Here is a 20,663-nt window from a genome sequence, read left to right on the forward strand (position 1 = left end):
GAATGGAATTACCGGGAATGATTGAAAAGGACAGACAATGGAACCACAGCAGAACACGTGTTATTGGCAGCACAGCTGATGGAGAGTAGGAAAAAAATAATATATAAACCTTGTTAGGTCAATTTCTGCAAACAGCCTTGCTTGAGGTAGGCTAAAGTCTGTGTGGGAAATGCAATCCAGAAAAGGAATGGAATATAGGATAAAAGCTAGGGGAGAAGTTTCTGATGTCTGTGGTCAGCAAAATGTTGCCATTTGAAAAAACAAGGACAAGCAACGTCCTAATTCTTGTAAATAACAAGCTCAAAGGTCTTGGATATTCCTAAACAGATCATGAAATGTCCTTCATGATCAAGGAACCAAGACTAAAACCTGTGGATTGCAGTAACACATAAGACAACTGTTCAGTACAAGCAGAGGTACAGGAGGCATGTTTGATCATTCAGGATTCTCAAACAGTGGCACCAGAAAATGTTGCATCTGCTGAAGGTTCAAGAGGGGTGATGAGCTAAACATGCTGCCTACATCTAACAGCACCAGATGTTTGCTGGCAGCTGTTACGTGTGAAACCCATAAGTGAGGGACATATGAATGACACTCTAGAGGAACAAGGTTCAACAGCTATCCTGCAAATAAAGGTTTCGGTGTGAGCTTGTGAAATCAGTGTCATCTCAGAAGCTCCATGAAATAAAAAAATAAATTCAGTTCTTAAGAGTGGATCTGTCTAGACTTCTTAGAGTCAACGAGTGTAAGAACTCCTAGCAGTCAAGAGAAGAATGGACTAAAGTTTTGAATGCTGGAATTATTCTTGCAACTATTTTCCTTAGAAGTTCTCTGGAATTTTCAAGGGACAGCTACAGGTTCTATTCTTTTAGCTAAACACACTATAATTTTATTCCTTACTGTCTAAAGTTATTGCATATTTCAGCTTTTGCTATAATACTAGAAATTTTTTATAAAATAGACATATGATTATTCAAGCGACAGTTTAGTTTCCTGAAGTTAAACAAAAGGGCAGGGGAGCAGGAAGCCCTCCTTGAAAAACTAGCCGGAATCTGTTAGGGTTTTCTACATGTTGGCATTTTCAGACACTCATCATGAGGATGTGGCAGAATAGACATTAACTGCAATTGCAAATAGTATATCAACACAAGAATAGAAATATGAAATTGGAGCAAGCGTAACTCAGGCTAACATGTGCTTCTAATGGTGTTTAGTGGCAAATTCCTTGAGAAAAGACTGTATGAAGAGGAAAAGCTTATAGGAACTATGAAGATAGCACAGAAGGAGGTAGCCCAAGGAAAAAAGACAAAAATATATTTGAAAGACACACATATGGGAGAAATGACTAATAACTTATAAAATAGCTATTACAGGGTTAATGCTATTTGTCTGAGCTTCTCCAGAATGTGCCATAAACTACAGTACACCCTTCGTGAAACACCACAGCCGCAGACCGCAATTTGGTGTTGATATTTCTTTGTTTCTGTACTATTTCATCACAGAAGCCCCCAAAGCACTTCCATGTCTAAAAGAAAATCATAGGCCTTCCTCTTCATAGGACTTTTAAAGTCCTTTCTTTCAGTAAATTCTCTCTTGATTCCTCTCCTTTCCCTGCCCATATCCAGAAAATAATTGCATATAGTTCTTACATGCAGTACGTGTCCTAGAATCCATGGAGATGATCAGAGGGCTAGAGCACCTCCCATATGAGGACAGGCTGAGAGAGTTAGGGTTGTTAAGTCAAGAGAAGGCTCTACAGAGATCTTATAGCAGCTTTCCAGTACTTTAACAGGGATACAGGAAAGCTGTGTAGGGGCTCTTTATCAGGGAGTGCAGTGACGGGATAGGGGGTAACGGTTTTAAGCTGAAATAGGAGAGATTTACATTACAATTAGGACAAAATTTTTTATTGTGAAAGTGGTGAGGCACTGGCACAGGTTGCCCAGAGAAGTTACAAAATCACAGAATGCCAGGTTGGAAGGAACCTCAGGGATCATCTGGTCCAACCTTCTATGTAATATATATTGTTTAAATGAGATGGCCCAGAGACTTGTCAAGCTGAGCCTTAAAAGTGTCCAGTGCAGAGGAATCCAACACTTCACTGGGGAGATTATTCCAATGTTTAACTGTTCTCATGGTGAAAAAAATACTTCTGGAATCCAATCAGAATCTCCCTTGGAGTAACTTATACCCATTACCCCTTGTCTTTTCCATGCAACTCTTGTATAAAGGGAGTCTCCATCTTCTTGGTAGACACCCTTTATGTGCTGGTACATAGTAATAAGTTCTCCCCTAAGTCTTCTTTTCTCAACACTGAACAAACCCCAGTTCTCTCAGCCTGACTTCGCATGGCAGTCCTCTGATCATCTTAGTGGCCCTTCTCTGGACCCTCTCCAGCCTGTCTGCATCTTTTTTGTGTAGTGGGGATCAAAACTGGACGCAGAACTCCATGTTCTGTGGAGATGTGCAACCTGACAACACTGAGTAGAGCGGGATAATGACTCTTTTATCTCGGCTGATGATGCCCTTCTTGATGCACCCCAGTATCCTGTTTGCCTTCTTTGCTGCTGCAGCACACTATTCGCTCACCTTGAGTCTGTCATCCACTACGAAGCCTGCGTCCCTCTCCACAGAGCTACTCTCCAGCCAGGTGGAACCCAGTCTGAGCTGTATACCAGGGTTACATATTCCCAGGTGCAAGACCTTACACTTATCTTCATTGAATGTCATAAGGTTCCTGCTAGCCTACTCTTCCAGGCTGTCCAGGTCTTCCTTGAGGGTAGCTCTTCCCTCTGGAGTGTCAACTTCCCAATTCAACCTGGTGTCATCTGCAAACTTCAAGCAACTGCAACTAGTGGAAAGTGTCCTTCCCATGGCCGGGAGTTGGAATGGATGATCTCTAAGGTCCCTTTCAACCCAAACAATTCTAAGATTCTATGAGTGTTTTCTTAAGTGCTAAATGATAGTTCTGTACAGAAGCAGCGTCCCTTACTCTACACAGCACACATGAAACACCGAAAAGATTATTGTGCACTGAGAAGTGCTGTGACAGAGCACAGGAAAAATGGATAGGTCTGTCAATACTGTGACCACTACCAGGACTAAAACACTTCAAAAGCTTCTGAGAAAATTTTAGTTCCTGCACTATGAATATGAATGGAAGATTTTAAATGCAATTCCCAGTCAGGCATGGAAAATAAATGTTGCTCTAAGATCACTGAGTGGGTGGAGTGATACCACAAACAGCTGAGCTGTAACCCATGCATCTCATACTCATTTTAATTTGGCACAATAACACATTCATTTGCCAAAGACAGTCTGAGCTGGAATCATATAACATTCATATGTAGTTATTAAACAATGACTACTACCTCACGTATCCACTATGTACCGAAGTTGTTGTACATAAAAAAATTTTTAAACATTGCAGCTAATTAATTTACAAAAAAATACGAACATGACAGACCTAAAACCCAGTTAATATCATTGCTGTTTTACCATTAACAATGAGAACATGTTGCCAAAATCTCTGTAATCTTGGATTTATTTAGAAAGATGAGGTCAGAACTGTAGCTTGGGGAAGTTTAAATGGAAAGGTTCATCACATCTGTAGCCTATAACTGAACAGACAGTTCAATGCAGTTTGTTAGCTGAAGAAATGTCAAAGGAAGAGGATTTCAATATGATTTTCAAGCACTAAATAAATACAAGAGAAATAGTTTTGCAGCAAGTTTAAACCATCCACAATGATTTTACAAGTTTTTAGTTTTAAACACCAAAAACATTACTATGCTTTTAGTTTTGTGCTCAAATATGTAAGGAAATCAAAACCATAAAAGGGTTCAACATTTCTAAGTACAGCCCCCATAATGGAGGTGATGTGACTGTGTATTATTTATTCTGGCTTGCTTTCTTTATTAGCTGCCAAAGTTCCTTCTAACATTCAATTAAATTATTTTACTAAACAACTTGCATGCTGACATCATTGAGAATGTTATTGTATCCTGTGATAACAGGATACAGCCAAGACCATGACCAAATACTCTTTTTATTCTTGGCCGATTGTTCTTTTCCATCGCCAAGCTAGAGAGCAAGTTGTTCTCACCCTTATTTATACAATCACTTTCTAAAACAAAAGCAAACACACTGAAGTTTTTATGGGCTGCATCAATATGCATCATATGTTATCTGACTGAACAATAAATGCATTATTGTCTTGAAAAATCAAAATACTCTTTTTATTTGGAAAATACAATTTTTCTTTTCTTCTGATGACATGGTCACACGTAGGTCTGCATATATTATCAGGAAGGACTAAGATGCTTTTCTGCATCTAAAGGAACTCTGTTTTGGCAGTAGACTCACATACATACTATTTATGCTAAAACTTGAACACCACATTAATATCTTGCACCACGCTTGGATTATCTTTTTCTTTGTGAGCCTCTTGTTGGAGACGAGTACCTAGCGGTATACCCGCATGGTCAATACTAGGCCTAATCCTGTTTAACATCTCCATTAAAGGTCTGGGTGATGGAGCAGTATAAACTCACCAGTTTGCTGATGACACAAACTTGGAGAAGGGGTCAATATGCCAAAAGGTCACACTGTCATCCAGAGGGACGTTGACAGGCTGTAGAAATGGGCTTGAAGGAACCACATGGAGTTCAACAAGTGGAAACGCAAAATCATGCTCCGTGGAAAGAGCGGCCACAGGCACCATTACATGCTGGGGGCTGCCCAGATGGAGAGCAAGCTTGGCAGAAAACGACTTGGGAGTCCTGGTGGACACCAGGTTGAACATGAGCCAGCAATGTGCCCTTGCCAGAAAGCAGGTGGATGGTATCCTGGGCTACGTTAGGAGAAGAGTTCCAGGAGGTCAACAGACGTGACCTTTTCCCCTCTACTCAGCACTAGTGAGGCCACACCTGGAGAACTGCGTCCAGTTCTGGGCTCTCCAGTATAAGAGAGAGAGCCCATTAAATGGCAAAAAAAGAGGATTAAGGAACTGGAGCATATTTTCTATAAGGAAAGGGTGAGAGTACAGCAACTGTTCACCTGAAGAAGGTTCTGGGGGCTGTTACCAAGGTATAGAAATACCTGAAGGATGAGTGCAAAGAAGATGGAGCTGTGGAGGCTGTGGAAGGACGTTGAGCTGCTGGAGCGTGTCCAGAGAAGGGCAACAAAGCTGGTGAAGGGTGTGGAGCACAAGCCTTAAGAGCAGTGGCTGACGGAAGTGAAGCTGTTTAGCCTGCCTGAGGGGGAATTGGACTGCTAAGGTAGAAGGAACAACACAATAACTTGGACACTGCTCAGTGTCCAGACTGAGCTGTCTACCACAGGCAACTTCATTTGAGTTGCTCCTATTTTTTAATTTATGTAGCTGAGCAGAACAATCATATTCTGGGATAAAACTTTTATCCTAGATATTTCTCATTTCTAAAGTAAACTTCCACCTACCTTGCTCTTTTTTTAAATAAAGAAAATTGAAATAAAATATTGAAAATTATTATCTTACTTACATCGCTCCATAATGAACTGTTCTGAGTTAGTAGCATCTACATTTGGCTAACTTAAGCACATATTGCCAGATCAACTAAATTTACACAATGGAAAATCTACGTCAGAAAAACACACATGATATTAAAAACTATTCAATAAGAAGCATTGCTTTATTAAATGATACACATTCACATATCCTAAACAACAAGAACTTTTTTCAAATTAAATACTTCCTTCTTAATTTAAACATACACTTTCTAGCGGAATGTAAATAATTATTCTCATTAGCAGCCTTAACAGAATATGAAAGAACAGCTTTACTTGAAAGCTCAGAAACTGAAGCTAAGATGGAGAATGACAGAGATTTTTCAGAACTGAAATAAGGTAGAATATGATAAAACGTAATGTCTTTGCTATAGAAGCAAATATTCATTTTATTATAAACATCTGAAAATATAAGACACATTTAAGACTGAAAGACAAAGCATATGCAGAATTTCACAGAAGACAGCTGGATTATTTACATACTGAAAACTCTCATAGCCATAATCATTTGCGGAGCTGAATTACTACATCATGTGCTGAAATATAAATATCTGATTTGAGACACAACACACAAAATGTGCAGTTCTAAGTCTGAAAAAGAAACCAGCTGAAAGGAATGCAGTTAATAAAATCCCACATCACTTTTCCCAAAGCAATTTTTATATAAGGAAAACATTGTTTGTAATGTAACTATTTGTATAACTGCACAACAACACATCAGCAGCAACAGCTTAAATTATGGTTTGATAATTGGCTGATAGCAAATATACAAAAAGAACCTTCTAATTTTTTTCCATAACTTGAAACTGAAGAGATTTTTTTCTTATTAATATACATTTTCAAAGAGCTTGGCACTTAAGCTTAACATTAAGATTCGCATTAACAATAACATGTCAGAGTGAAAACATACCAAAGATGTCAGCGTTTGTAGAAAAACATTTCCATGTCAGTTATACAACCTTCCATGCAACAATGCGTATGATAAAATATGCTCCAGAAAAATGAATGCATAGTCTGAACAGAGTTCACTCAAACTAGACAGGCACAAAGAGAAATCTTGAGTCAAGTAGAGTCTTTGAGACTCAAATGAGTGTCGCACTCAGAAGAAATACACGTAAAGCCTTCGTAAAAGAAAGGAAGTAATTGCAAATTTTGTTTCACTTCTGGTAATCAACACAGCTAAGAACTGAAGAAAGAACCACTACCTGTATAAGTGTAGCATGCATGGACTGCCAAGCTGCAATATATCTTGGCTAGGCTGCAATACACTTCATAGCAAATGAGTGACTAAAAAGCTGTTAGAAACAATAAGGGACATTCCATTAAAAAAGATATTTCACTAAAGGAAATATTTTTTCCTTAAGAGAAACTTTTATCCTGATTCATATTCTGTTTTGTGTTTCTACCAAAATGAACAGGATTGAAAAAGATATCGGCTAGAACTCATTCTCATCAGTGAGATTAAGTTCAATTAAAAGAAACAAGCAGAAATATCAAGAGTATTCTACCAAGATTTAAAAAGATTTTCTGTTCCAACCTATATAAACTATCTAAAGGCTATAATTTCTTCAGCTAGAAAAGGACAGATCAGGTAGGAAAATCACTGATAATGCTTTCTTTTACCACTATCACTTAATCACATCAGTAATACATTCAAGCAATTTGCCTGCACCATGAAGTACACTGCTGTCCCACAAGCTGTCTATATTCACTTCATGTAACCTATTGAAAACAAATTTAAAAAATCAGGTTTTCTGGCTTTGTGTTTTTATTCTGGAATCATGGGAGTTTGCTATAGCCATACTACTTTTAAAGATATTTGGGTGGTTCAGAATGCATTTGGGGACTTACAAAGATTTTTTCAAGTACAGAAATGTGTAGGCATCTTTCAGTAGCAAATTCCTCTGTACACACTAACCCCTCAAAAACTTTCATCCCATGATAATTATAGTTGGATCCATCACAGTCTTCTCTAACCAAAAACCTGTTTAATTTGGACATGTAGATTATTTCCTTGACTTCAAAACTCAATCTAATTTAAAGCTCTAAAGAATTTTGACAGAGATCACAAAATTATTTGAATAAAGGAATCTATATGACTTGTTAGAAAGAAAACATTAAGTGTATTATTACTCATTAATGGGGTCTGGTTTCATATTAGAAGAACAAAAGCAAGGCTTTTAATTTGACATTCTCTTGCAAGGAACCTTTTGAATTTTCAGTTCTAAAAAGATCTCCTGAAACATTTATTCCATGTTAGGTCAAGACCACAGTAGCCTGCTTTAAAGCACAGTGAAAATTTTCTGTCACTAACTCAACATCAGGATACTGTGGTACCACTGCCTTTTTTTAGGAAACAGTAATTTACAAAGCAAATGGTTTCCAGCTGGCCCTGGGGACAGATCTTGTCCCAGCACTAAATACAAACCACCAGACATTTTTTTTGCACATGAGAACAGAAAGCTGCAATAAACGATAGTATACTAATAATGGTATGTAATAAGCACCATGTGATTTTGACACGATCCACCACCAAATATCGTCTACAGAGCCAGAGACAATAAAATCTCCTTATCATAAGTTCCAGAACTTCAAGAAGTCCAGATACACTTCATTTTCCACAGTCCGTGAATGCTCAGAGCAAAGACAGATTTGGTCTGGAGGAGACAGCACCCAGCAACAATGTCTTGCCAAAGGATGTGGTATCTACATAGTGGATCTACTAAAAAGAGAGAAGGGTGGAAGGAAGGATGGAAGGAAGGAAGCAAGCAAGCATGCTCTGCCTTCCTGCAGCAAGTCATTAGGCACTCAGCTAGTGGGAAGCTCTGGTTTGTCCCAGTAAACAGAACAGCTCTTTCTACAATTCTCATACTGCATAAAACAGTGACAGCTCAAGAAAAAGGAACCAGGTGACAGCCGCACAGATTTGCACTTCTCTCTGGATCAAGGGAGCTGCATTCTTCTTAAACACAGAATGGAAGTATTTCAGTAGGCTTCCTGCTTTTCTGTAATAATTTTTGTTCCCTCTGCACTTTACACATAAACAAAGCCGTTAATTGCTGGCTTGCCCCAAAGGTCTGCAGCTCTGACTTCTAGCCCATATAGTAATAACTAGCATGACTTACCCCACATACAAAAAACTAATCGCAAAAATACTTTAAGCACAGCTGGCTCAGGCTGTTCCCTCTCACCTGCCCTGAAGGAGACTCTCCTGAAGGCATTCCCCAGCCCTGGATGCTTCCCATCTCCCTGCAATGCTGCTGCTGTCTTTTTGCCTGTCCCAGTCCTTAATCCTCCCTACCGCAACATAACCCAAGAGAATCAGCTCCCATTCTCTATGGCCCAATTTATCTCAGGATAGCTCCCCAGGCAAAATAGGAAACTGCTGTGCCCCAATGCATCACATCAACCACGGTGTACCCTGCAGCAGCTCGGTTTGTCTCATGACTGCACACAAAAAAAAGGAAGAGGAAGGTGGCAAACCCTGTCTAGCACGCCAGCCAGTTAATGTAAAAAAACCTATTCTTGCCTCAGCTACTGTCTTCGATCTCCCAAACCTATGTCCATGCTATCTCAAAGCAATGTTATTCTGTTAAAGACAGAAGTAGTGAGGGGTTTGGGTTTTTTTTGTCAGGAAGGGGAGAATAGACAAGAAAGGAGGGGAGAGGATGGGTTGGATTAAATTTTGGTGTGGCTTCTCTCTCCTCTTAGGCTGTACAAGAATGCTCCCCAAAAAGACTTCCTGGGACAGCTTCCCTACAACTAGAATTGTGAGTTCAAGATCCTCAGCAAAACTTCAAGTGCTCAGAAGCTTGAATACTGACACAATTAAAAGATACTGAATGATAAGTTTAAAGATTTGTATTTTGGATCTAGGTGGTAAACTCCTACCTGAGATCATTTTATGTTTTCAAATCCTTTAGTGAACCAGAGCATAGGTTCCTCACAGAAATAATATTATGTTACACATTAAAAGATGTTTTATTTTCCTGTGCTGTAAAGAGGGGGAAATAACAGAACTCAACTGCAAGAAATCACGACTGAAAACAAATCACATTTTCAAATTATTTACACATACTAATGCGGATAGAAAACTGCATTTGTTTCAGTTCAATGAGCAGGCATCTATTCATATAGGAATACATGAAAAGGTGTACAAAAACTGGTTTGTACATCTTGTCTTTAGGAATACAAAGTCATACGATATTTATACTGCTTAAGGTGCAGGACTTCTACGTTTATTTATCTTTACCTCTGTGCTCAGTCATAAGACAAGAACAGTGACAGAAACAGTCATATTCATAAATTGGCATACTGCTAGTTAGAGATATTTTTAATTAACCAGCAGATTTGAAAATACTCAGAAAAGGTTATTGTTACTATTGTTTCCTGAAAATCCACAGGTATTGATCACTCGCAAAAAACTCAACATTGCCATTACAAGAACTGAGTTTTGACTAGCATTCCCTAACAAATTGCCCTTACCCGATTGCTGTTTTTCATTTTATTACCTTTTGGTTTTTTGACTGCAATGATATAGTTAGCATTTATTTCACTTATGACATACAATTTCCTTAGCTCTAGCTTTTGGCTTTATATTTTTGATATGCAAAACCTATTTAAATACAGATAAACAGAAATAATTCCTCTCCCTATAATGACATATATGTATATGGATCACAGAAATCTATCTTAACATTTCTGTGGATTATGCAGTTTTCTTATTTCTTATTCTTTAGGATCTTTTATGATCCTAAAATCATAACCAGTATGTTATGATTTCCTGTTCAAATCAGTTGAATTCTCACTTCCTACTTAATTCTTTTCATAAATGCACATTAAAATATACACTTTGACGGGACCAAAGTCTTAACTGGCATAGTACCTTGCTTTTTAGCTCCAGACCTCAGAGCTGGAACTGCTCTAGAAATGGAAGACATCAGTGTTTTCTGCTAAGACACTGAAGTAGCACTCAACAGTACATTTGATTTATATAGGCTATAAAATTAAGTTTATATATAAACAGAGGAGAAAACTGCAGAATGTATTTTCACAGCTGCTCTGTAGGTTAATCAAAAAGTACGGCTGCATTCCTGAGAACAGCTGTGGTTCTTTTTGACATGTTAATATTTGGATTCTGGTTTTCATGTACAGTCTTTATGTATCTGAGATCTGATTCTTTGTGACAGCAGCACATGTAACTGTGAACATGATCTGACCTCAAGAAAGGGCAACCTGCGAGGATAGCTTAAAATGTCACTATATGTTGAGCTCATGGTTTGGATGTCAAAAAACAAGGCACACAGCTTAAAATAAAATAAACAGATTTTTCCAAAGCTACAAAAACCCCTGAAGGCAACTAACAACATTGTTTTAGAACTAACAGAAAGATTACACTATTTCAGGGTTTTTAATGAAGAAAAGATGCTACTATCAACCTCAGAATTCCTGAAAATTTGAATTTTTTTTTACTTATATGTATGACAAGTTGGATAGGTATGGACACAGGTAAGCTATGATACTATCTTTGAGATATATAGAGATATATATATACACACACACACAAATATATACACATACTCTTAAATAATACTATCTTCTGTGTAAAATACTATTGTAGTGTATAATACTACCTTACTAGGAAAGAGAACATTAGGAGGTAGCACTGTAGATCAAATTTTTTTCATTCTGCTACTCATACAGTAAATTAATCTCTCAGTTTTAGTGGTGTTGGCACTTGTATGGGAGGAACTTTTGAGTGCACTGCTTTTGAAGAAGTTGTTCATGCTAGAGATTCTTCCTTAACTGTATCAATGTCTTAGCTAACAGAGGTATGAGTATCATGACTCCCAAATTCTTTAGGAGAGATGCTGCTTCTGCTGGAAGGGGCCCATATCTGAACCATTTGATAGGATAGCAGAAGTTCTCTGGTTACTAACGAGCCCGTATTAAGAAAATAAACCCCACCGATGGACTTAAGTCAAAACAAACCAGTCTCATCCATGAAAACCATATGCACCACCGGTGGAATCCATATGAGATAACATCAAGAACAATTAAAGAATGCAGCAATTTTTTGCAAGTAAGATCTGTAAACTATACATATGATTTAGCTACAGATTCAAGTTTCATATGACGTCAATAACATTATGCGCATGCTTACAATTAGGTATCTGCATTTGGGTTTTACACTTCATTGGACAAAAATTGAATTTTGACTTCTCAACAGTCCATACTATTTAAAAGAAAAACATGTTTTTCTGAAATACCTCTTTAATGCTTTTGCAATGTTAGACTAATGGAAAAACATGATAGGACAAATTAAAGCTTATAAATAAGAAGATAAAATGAAAACATTTTAGCGGTAATTCCAGTTTGTCCCTCAACAGCAATTATTTTCAGTAAGCAACCTATTATTTAGTTAAACTGGCCTCTACAGCTGAAGGTTCCACAACCATTAGTTAATAATTCTATTCATTTTCTAAAATATTGCCACAAACCAACCTTCTTGCTTCTGGGTAAAGTACCTTCTCTGCTAGAAATTAACATATTAACAAGCTGTCAGTCTCTGAAGTTACACCTTGCAAGGATAGAAATATACTGAACAAACAACCTTTTAAACAAATTAATTTCAACAAATTGAATTAAAATTTTTTGAAAGAAATCTCTCCCTACCCACTGTGCCTTCGCAGTAGATTCCCCTCCTCTCTCTTGCTTTCTAGCCTAGCAGTTTTTCCTGACTTAAGGAGCTATATAACATCTATACAGTCTTCTTTGTATTTTTAAGAAAATTAAACTGCTTTCCATCACATTTGGCTTGGCTTATGAGTTTCTAATCATAGCAAACAAACCCCTTTACTTCTCTCAGGAGTTCTACTCTCTATCTATCCTACAGATTGTGATTTCTTGTTCATGATACCTTGTTCTTCCATTTTGAGTCTCCCCTTTTCAGTCTCAGCTCAGAAATGCTTCTGGATGTCAGGTTAAGGTATGCAGAATACAATCAAGTGCCACTGAAGGAAAGAATGTCATTACCATCCTTCAAAGGATTCCACTTGATTCAAGGTGAACAACATAAACAGGAACCTTCCTTTCCACTGCACAAATACACGTGCACAAACACTTTTCAACAAAACATGATACATACCCTTTATTAAATATATATCCTAGAAATTAAAAAGAACACCAACCATCACAAAACTGTAATAAGGCTTTTTTCCAGTAAATGGGATGTTTTATATATAGGAAAGCCAGAAAGAACAAAGTCAATGGAAATAATGAGGTTTAAATTGTAACTTCCCACTCTGAAAATCGATTTGCCCTTTAGCAGCAATGCAAGCTCTCCTGGCCCATTAAGTTTATTACATAGTATAATAACTGATGGTTTAATTATGCATTTTAAAATCAATAAATGTCATCTCAGATGCCCTGGATTATTCAAGAAATCCACAAAACACTGACAGATATGACACAGAACTGACAGAGGATTCTTGCACTTCCTGAGCTTTAAGCTGGAGGCCTGTCTGGTCTAGCCTTGCCCAACACATGCCAGGGCATCCTGAATTACACCAGAAACCTGTGTTTAGGTGACTTAGTTACACCCAAAACACCTACAAAAGGGCTCACAATACAAAGTACACAATTAAAAAATTATTCAGTTATATGCCTTCAGTTCTATGCACTCTAATATAATTCTGAATCTCAAACTGGTCCTTGAAAACTGCTATTAAGAATGGAAAGAATTTAAGAATATTACCCCTAAAAAATGCCCTGATATACTCAAGAAATGGGGCATCTTTCATTGATTCAATCTAGTCAGACTTTTAAAGCATTTTAAGAAAAGAGAAGAAAGAAAATATACAGGAGCGAGAAGAAACAAAAATAAAAGTGAGAGCTTACCAACTAATTTGAGAACACAGGGAAGAAGCAGAACTAATGACAAGTTTACTCCTGGAAGGATTTGACAATTGATGCCTGGCAGCCAGCAATTTATAATACTCCACACCTGGTTTCCATTCCGAGCACGCTATAGTAGGGGAAGGGAAAGAAGCGAAAACAGTGGAAGAGTTATACCTTAGTGAGCATGATTTTTGAAACCCCCATTCTATTAGCAGCAGCTGGATCTCACGGCTCCCACCTCTCCCCTTCCCTACAAAGGATCTGCTAAGCATCCCACCAAGCTATGGCATTCACTTCCTTGTCAGGACAAACATTCCCAGAAATGAGGAAAGCCCTGTTTTTCACAGTGAGATCAGACAGGGCTGCTGGCAGAGGGGCATGTGGGACTGTCCATGTGCTGCCTGCTCTCAGGTGACTGTAATTTTGGTTACCCCACACTTCTGGGGAGGAGATGAGGTCACTGAGGCTTCTCCTCACTCTGCAGGCATCTACACCTCTTGGATTCTGGTAGCAGGGACCCAGAGGATAATTTACTGATTATCATCTTAGCTGGTAATACGGCCCCTAAAATATCAGCCATGTGATCCAAACCAGCTAGATCACTGGTAATATACAATGCTCACTCCTTTTGCTGTTAAAGATATGACCAAACATTTATTTGTAGAGTGCAGAGGAAATGATCTGCGTCCCCCAACACCGTAAATACTAAACGGTAGTACTAGCAGTTACACTACTTTTAGCAGTTTACGACTATTTAGTAATATATCAAAATGCTTTAATTTGGTGGAGCTGGTTTTCCATAACAGCTGGAATTAATGCAGTTAATCTATAATCATCGAGCTTACTATATTTAAAGTATTGTATTGTGTATCTGAAAATGTTCTTTTGTTTTCAAAGAACTGTGAGCCTCTGCATGTCAGGCTTGCATAACAGCATTTAAATATATTTTTTTAAAGATCTGTTGCAGTCTCCTTGCTGCCACTAAAAATATACATAATTATAACCAATTTGAGGACCACGAGAACAAGTTAGTCATGTAAATGCTTTAAATGTATGAATATCTATCAAATTACATTTTGATAAAATAGCTATTAAATTCAGCATCTGTAAGGAAATAAATGCCATCTTTTTACAATAGATATAATTAAGATCATTGCAAGAAGAATTCAAGTTAGCGGCTAAGACATAACCATGACATATCTCCAATTTATCAGAGCTGTGTCTAAGACATTACTGATCAACAGTTTAACCTAAAAAAGTACCCAATAATTTCAGAGAGCTTGGAGATATGAGATGCATACAGACCTCAGTAAAATAAAATACAATAACTAAATTTTAATAATGTTTCAGGTGGCATAGAAGTCAAGCTATAGCTAGATAAATTGTTGGACCAAGCATATTTAATTTATACAGCATAATTTTCTTTTATATAATGTATTTTTTTATCTTATGCAAAGCAGCTATATAGACTTACATGTCATTTTTTCCTTGTGAATCTGCACTCACATGCTCCACTTTTCTATAATAAGTCTTAATGTTTGGACATTGTAATGGGCTGCTGCTAGGCCCATCTTCTGCTTTGCCTGTTTTCTTTTGTTCTTTTTCAGGAGATTATATTTTATCCATCCTCTGAATTATAAAACAGAATGAGTAATTTAATGTGGCTTCCCACCTGAAGGAAAATCTAGAAAACTCTGCAATTCGCTGTAGAATACAAAGCAGTCAAGCTCAACAATATAAACTTCTGAATAGATCTAATGGTTTTATTTATAATTTAAATAAAGCATATATTGATAATAATTTTCAGTAGTAAATTATTCACTCATTTTAATAAAATTTCTACTTGTTCATAATATTCTACAGTACTGAGCAATAAAAACTTGGTTTCTTCCTCCATCTTATACACTTGCTGCTGTTAGCTATATTTTAATGCACAGATCTGTATTTATGGGAGGACATATGAACGCTTATAGAAAATAATTTAGAACTACTAGATGCATGCATTCACTGAAGTGCTATTTGCATTTTCTTGGCAATACAATACAAATAAAAATTAATATAATAGAACAAAACTTCACTTTATATCTTAACAAATTCAACCTTTGGTAAAAATCCCATTTCACTTCTAGGTTAAGTAATGAGAAATAATTAGATTCAGAACAAAAAAATATACTTCAAGTGAATCATACTGTCTCTCCATATCTGATGTGCTGGAAAGACTACTGAATAAATTAAACTTTACATGACTACTTTCAATTGCTAAAATAACTCTCATTTGAAATGAAAAACTAATTAAATTTTGTATAGTTGGGAGCAACTATAAATGGAACATCCTACTGTTCCAGCCCAACTTCTGTGACAATTAAACAAAATTGTTAGCCCAGACAATCTTCAAATTCTGCTCTAAAGAAAAAAGTAATAATCTTCCATGTCCCTCGTGATACAAAAAGGAGGGGGAAAAAGTTTCTCTTGCAGTAAGGAGGACTCTGGTATTATGAAAGTATTTCTAGTAGAAAGGATTGTGAAGTATCAGAATAAACTGCCTGCAGTTTGTTGTGTCTCCAACACCTGTTAATTTTAAGATGACTAAAACCAGCCTAGACAAATAATCACCAAGACTAACTACAATATAATTTGAAAATCTTCACCTCCCTATCAGTTCTGTGACACTTAATAATGATTTACACCAGTGTTTCTAACAGACCTGTACCTCCTATATAATTAGCATTGTATGGTTTTCAAAACAAAATAGCCCAGACTTATCTATCCTAAATGGAGGATAATAAAAATTTGATACACATGCTTATAGCAAAGAAATTAGTGAACCTGTTTGTTTATTGTGTTTACCGTACTTTCAAACATATCTATGCAATACCTTCATTTTTAAAAGGAAAATCTGGCTTACATAAAGTATGTTACCTAATCTCAAGCATAAGGAAAATTGAGGAAAGAGCAGAAGTGAATGCAGATCTTTCTCTTTCAGACTCAAATACAAATTATCTTTTTATTCCTGGGTATACTAGCATATTCCTGGCAAACAGAGCTGATTAAAGCACAGAAATGTCAAAGGACTTTCTTTAGGTCTGGAACAGGCAGAAACTCAGAACTGTCTATTTTTAACATAGAATAACATTGCTGAAGAAAAATAAAGCCAAATCTAAGTTTCTAATCTCCCTTCATGTTGTTCTATTACAATGAAAATGTTTTCCTCCCCCAAAGGAACTACGTAAAAATTGCTTTGGTTAAAGACTTTTCCTAAGGTGTGCATGTAAAACGCCCCCACTTACCCAAAACACAGCTTCATTAACCACAAAAAACAACGGTACTCCGTTTAGACACTGGGAATATTTATATTACTAATCAACACACTGATTTCAACCCTGGCATCTATTCAAACTTCTTAGCCTAAATGTCATTTGCAAGGTATATCTTGATGGTTTACCATGTTAATAAGATACTATACATCCATCACTTATCATTTTAATCAATGAGTAATAATATCATTTTAAATTATATACAGGCAGTTAAACAGCTTTCATCACAAATTTTCCTAGGGACAGATGTCTCAAAGCCAATCCCAGTGTTGGTCGGCTACTCCCTCTGCTGGATTGAGCCAGTACGGGTCTGCCATACGAATTCCATTTCTTATTATTTCAAGTTTTGTTTACTGTTTACCTTTTTGCTTGTTTCCTTTTTCAAACACACACAAACCACTTTTTTCGTTTAGATGTTCTGAAAGGTCTCCAGCAAGGGAAATTCAGATTATTCAATCATATACCAGAGTGCAAGGCCTCTGTTTAACACTTCGGAATACTTTTATTAAAATTAAATAAGGAAGTAATTGTAACATTTAGTCTTGTGATCCTCATTCAGGTTCTCTTAAGTGATGCTTGGGATATGTGTAAAACAAAAACAATTAAGCCGAATCTATACAAGCCTGGCTATTTCTGTTTGACATCCACAAGAACCTCAACAATTTGAAAGCATCTATCTACAATTTTTCTCAACCTATAAATTGTATTTATTCATAACACTAAACAACTAAAAGTATATTTATATGTCAAATGAATCACATATGAACACATATGAATCACATATAGATATGTGATGTGAGTCACATATCATCACAACCCCCAGCTAAACAACAACCAAATAAATATTAAAAAAAATAAATCAACAAAACTGCTACAGCGCTACAAAGTTATCAGGCTAGAATTAAATATTTACATCAGTTTTTATATGAACTGCTTCTATTCATGAATCTGAAAAAGCTCATCTGTCATTTTAAAGTTCACAAAGGAAAAGTCTTAAAATCATGTAACATTCAGTTCAAAGCTCAGTAACAGAAGAATCATTTCTAGCCTCCTTTCCTGGGTACATTTAGCAACTGTTAAAAATATACTCATATATATATATAGATATTACATAGATATACATTCTTATTCCTTATTCATGTGTGAAAGAGAGCTATTGGGAATCAGTATATTCATCATTGGAATAAACTAATATACTTGATACTGATATCCAAAGTTTTCAAAACTCTTGAGCTATAACATTTTTTCATCATTGAAATTACCTAAGTACAAACAGTGATAGTTTTGTGGATGTTAAAAGACATTTTCTAAACAGTAACTTCCATTAATTTTCAGCACCAAATAGACAGCATGACTGGGTGGCATGGATGATGACTCTCAGCTGTGCCTTAGAAAATATTCCCTAAGATGATGAAATATCCATGTCTTGCCTGTAAAGTTTTTCAAAACAAAAAGTTCCAAGATCTAAGCTCTATTTCTCAAAATTCAGGCAATCTAAACACAACACATTCATTTTTACCAAGAATTCTTAACAGTGGTGTAATTTCATCATTTTCTCTCACTCCTAGTCCTGGATAAATCAACACACATCTACCCAATAGCAATTTATTAGAGTTATAACAAGCTTTAAACTTCATGATTGAGTCAAATCCCATAGGCTATTCAGAATCAACCTTTCTCTGCTTATAAATACTGATCTTACTGTGGCTTTGTGCATTTCATGCCCATTTGTGTTTCTTATCACAGCCTCACAGAATGGTCAGGGTTGCAAGCGACCTCTGGAGATCATCCAGTCCCGCTAAAGCAGGTTCACCTATGGCAGGTTGCACAGGATTGCATCCAGGCAAGGTTTGAATATCTCCAGAGAAGGAGAGTCCACAACCTCCCTGGGCAGCCTGTTCCAGTTCTCCATCACCCTCACAGTAAAGAAATTTTTCCTCACATTCAGGTGGCACTTCCTGGGTTCCAGTTTGTGCCTGTTGCCCCTTGTCCTGTCACAGGGCACCACTGAAGAGCCTGGCCCCATCCTCTTGACACTCACTTTTTAGATATTTATTAGCATTGATAAGATCCTTTCTTAGACTTCTCCAGGCTAAACAGACCAAGCTTTCTGAGCCTCTCCTCATAAAACAGATGCTGCAGTTCCCTGGTCATCATTGTGCCCCTTCTCTGGACTCTCTCTGGTACTTCCTTGTCTGTCTTGAACTGGTGAACCCAGAACTAGACACAGTACTCCAGATGCAACTTCACTAGAGATGAAGAACCCTACACTTGCCTTTGTCAAATGTTAGGCTCCTCTTTGCCCAATTTTCCAGCTTGTCCAGGTCTTGCTGAATGGAAACACGACCTTCTGGTGTATCAGCCACTTGTCCCAGTTTTGTATCATCAGCAAATGTATTGAGGAGACACTGTTTCCTTATCCAAGTCACTGATGAATATATTGAACAAGACATTATGTCTTGTTATGTCCACGTGGATGTGGCAGCACCACCGCCCCTCCTTCCTCACCTTTCCCTTCTGAGCAGCCTGTAGCAATCAACAGCCACATGCAAGTAATGGGGTTTGTCCCACTAAGTTTCAGTAATGGCAACCAGGTCAGAGCTTTCTAGCAGTACAGTGGCCTCCATCTCCTCCTGTTTGTTGCCCATGCTGCCTGTCTTGGTGTAAAGGCACTTCAGCTGGGCTGTCAGACCTGTAACCTTCTCAGAGGAACATCCACCCCTTAATTCCTTTCAGGTATTTCATTGGTATTTCCCTGCTGGCTCTTGTTACCCCTTGAGCCCACGGCTCACCTCTGTAAGACTTCAAGTGTGCTGTGCCAGCACATCTCAGAGCAGCAGGATGAAGGTCCTCACTAGCACCTCATCCCTCTAACCTTCGTGTGTCACCTCACAGTCTCTCACAGGCAAGCCTGACATCATCCTCCCTCCCTATCAAGTCTAGACTAGAAAGCCTGGCTTCCCTCAAAGGCTTGTCTCTCCCAGCCATAACCCTATTCCTCACCCTACCATTTATCTTCATGACAAAACTCATTTGGATCATACAGTAGAAAAATCTTAAACAAGCTCTGCATTAATATTTAATTTTAATATTGTAAGAATATAGCTTCTATTAACAGTGAAAGTCAAAATATGCATAGCATTTGCAGGATCACAGTTTGACTTTTTATGGATACTGTATGAAAATTTAAATCTGGATGAGAACAGAAAGAGAAATCAGACAGGAATGAAAGACTCGGACACAGCAGGGAGTCCCAAATTATTTGGACATGATTATTTGGACTCCAACTGCATTTGGACCATTTCCAAACCACAACCTAATGATAAAAAGACTTCAGCAAATGGCCATTTAGAACTCTGCATCCTTAACTTTGAGAATGCATGTATAAATGTTCATAGGTCTCAGCTTAGCTTTGGTGCTCCTTAATACAGGGACAAGTATCATCTCCTTTGTCTTCACTTTAAGCATATTGTAACTTCATAAAGAAGTTAAAATATAATAAAGTGAGATGAGAAATATGAATAGATATTAGAAAGCACCAACCTCTCAGAAATAAGAAAAAATTCTAAAAAGACCTTATATAAGGCTAATTTTTAAATGGTTCTTTCTTTTAAGAAACTCCTTTTAATCTTAACCTCAATTCTTTCTTTTTTAGCCCATTAACTTAATGCCACTGTTGCTATAAAGGTATTTATAACTTTTGCTTGGAAATGTAAATATGAGCTATTTTTGAAGTGCTGAATCAAGAAATACACCTCATGCAGATATATCTCATCTTTGTTTTTCTGTGCTTAAAAAACCCAAACAATGATCAAGGGACAGGCTCTCAGGAGAGGTACTCAGTCTGTGTGGCACTGCTGCCCTATAATTATTCTAATTGGCCTGAGATTTCTTTATTAATGT

The sequence above is a fragment of the Phaenicophaeus curvirostris genome, chromosome 1 (assembly GCF_032191515.1).
Source record: "Phaenicophaeus curvirostris isolate KB17595 chromosome 1, BPBGC_Pcur_1.0, whole genome shotgun sequence".
Classification (NCBI taxonomy): Eukaryota; Metazoa; Chordata; class Aves; order Cuculiformes; family Cuculidae; genus Phaenicophaeus; species Phaenicophaeus curvirostris.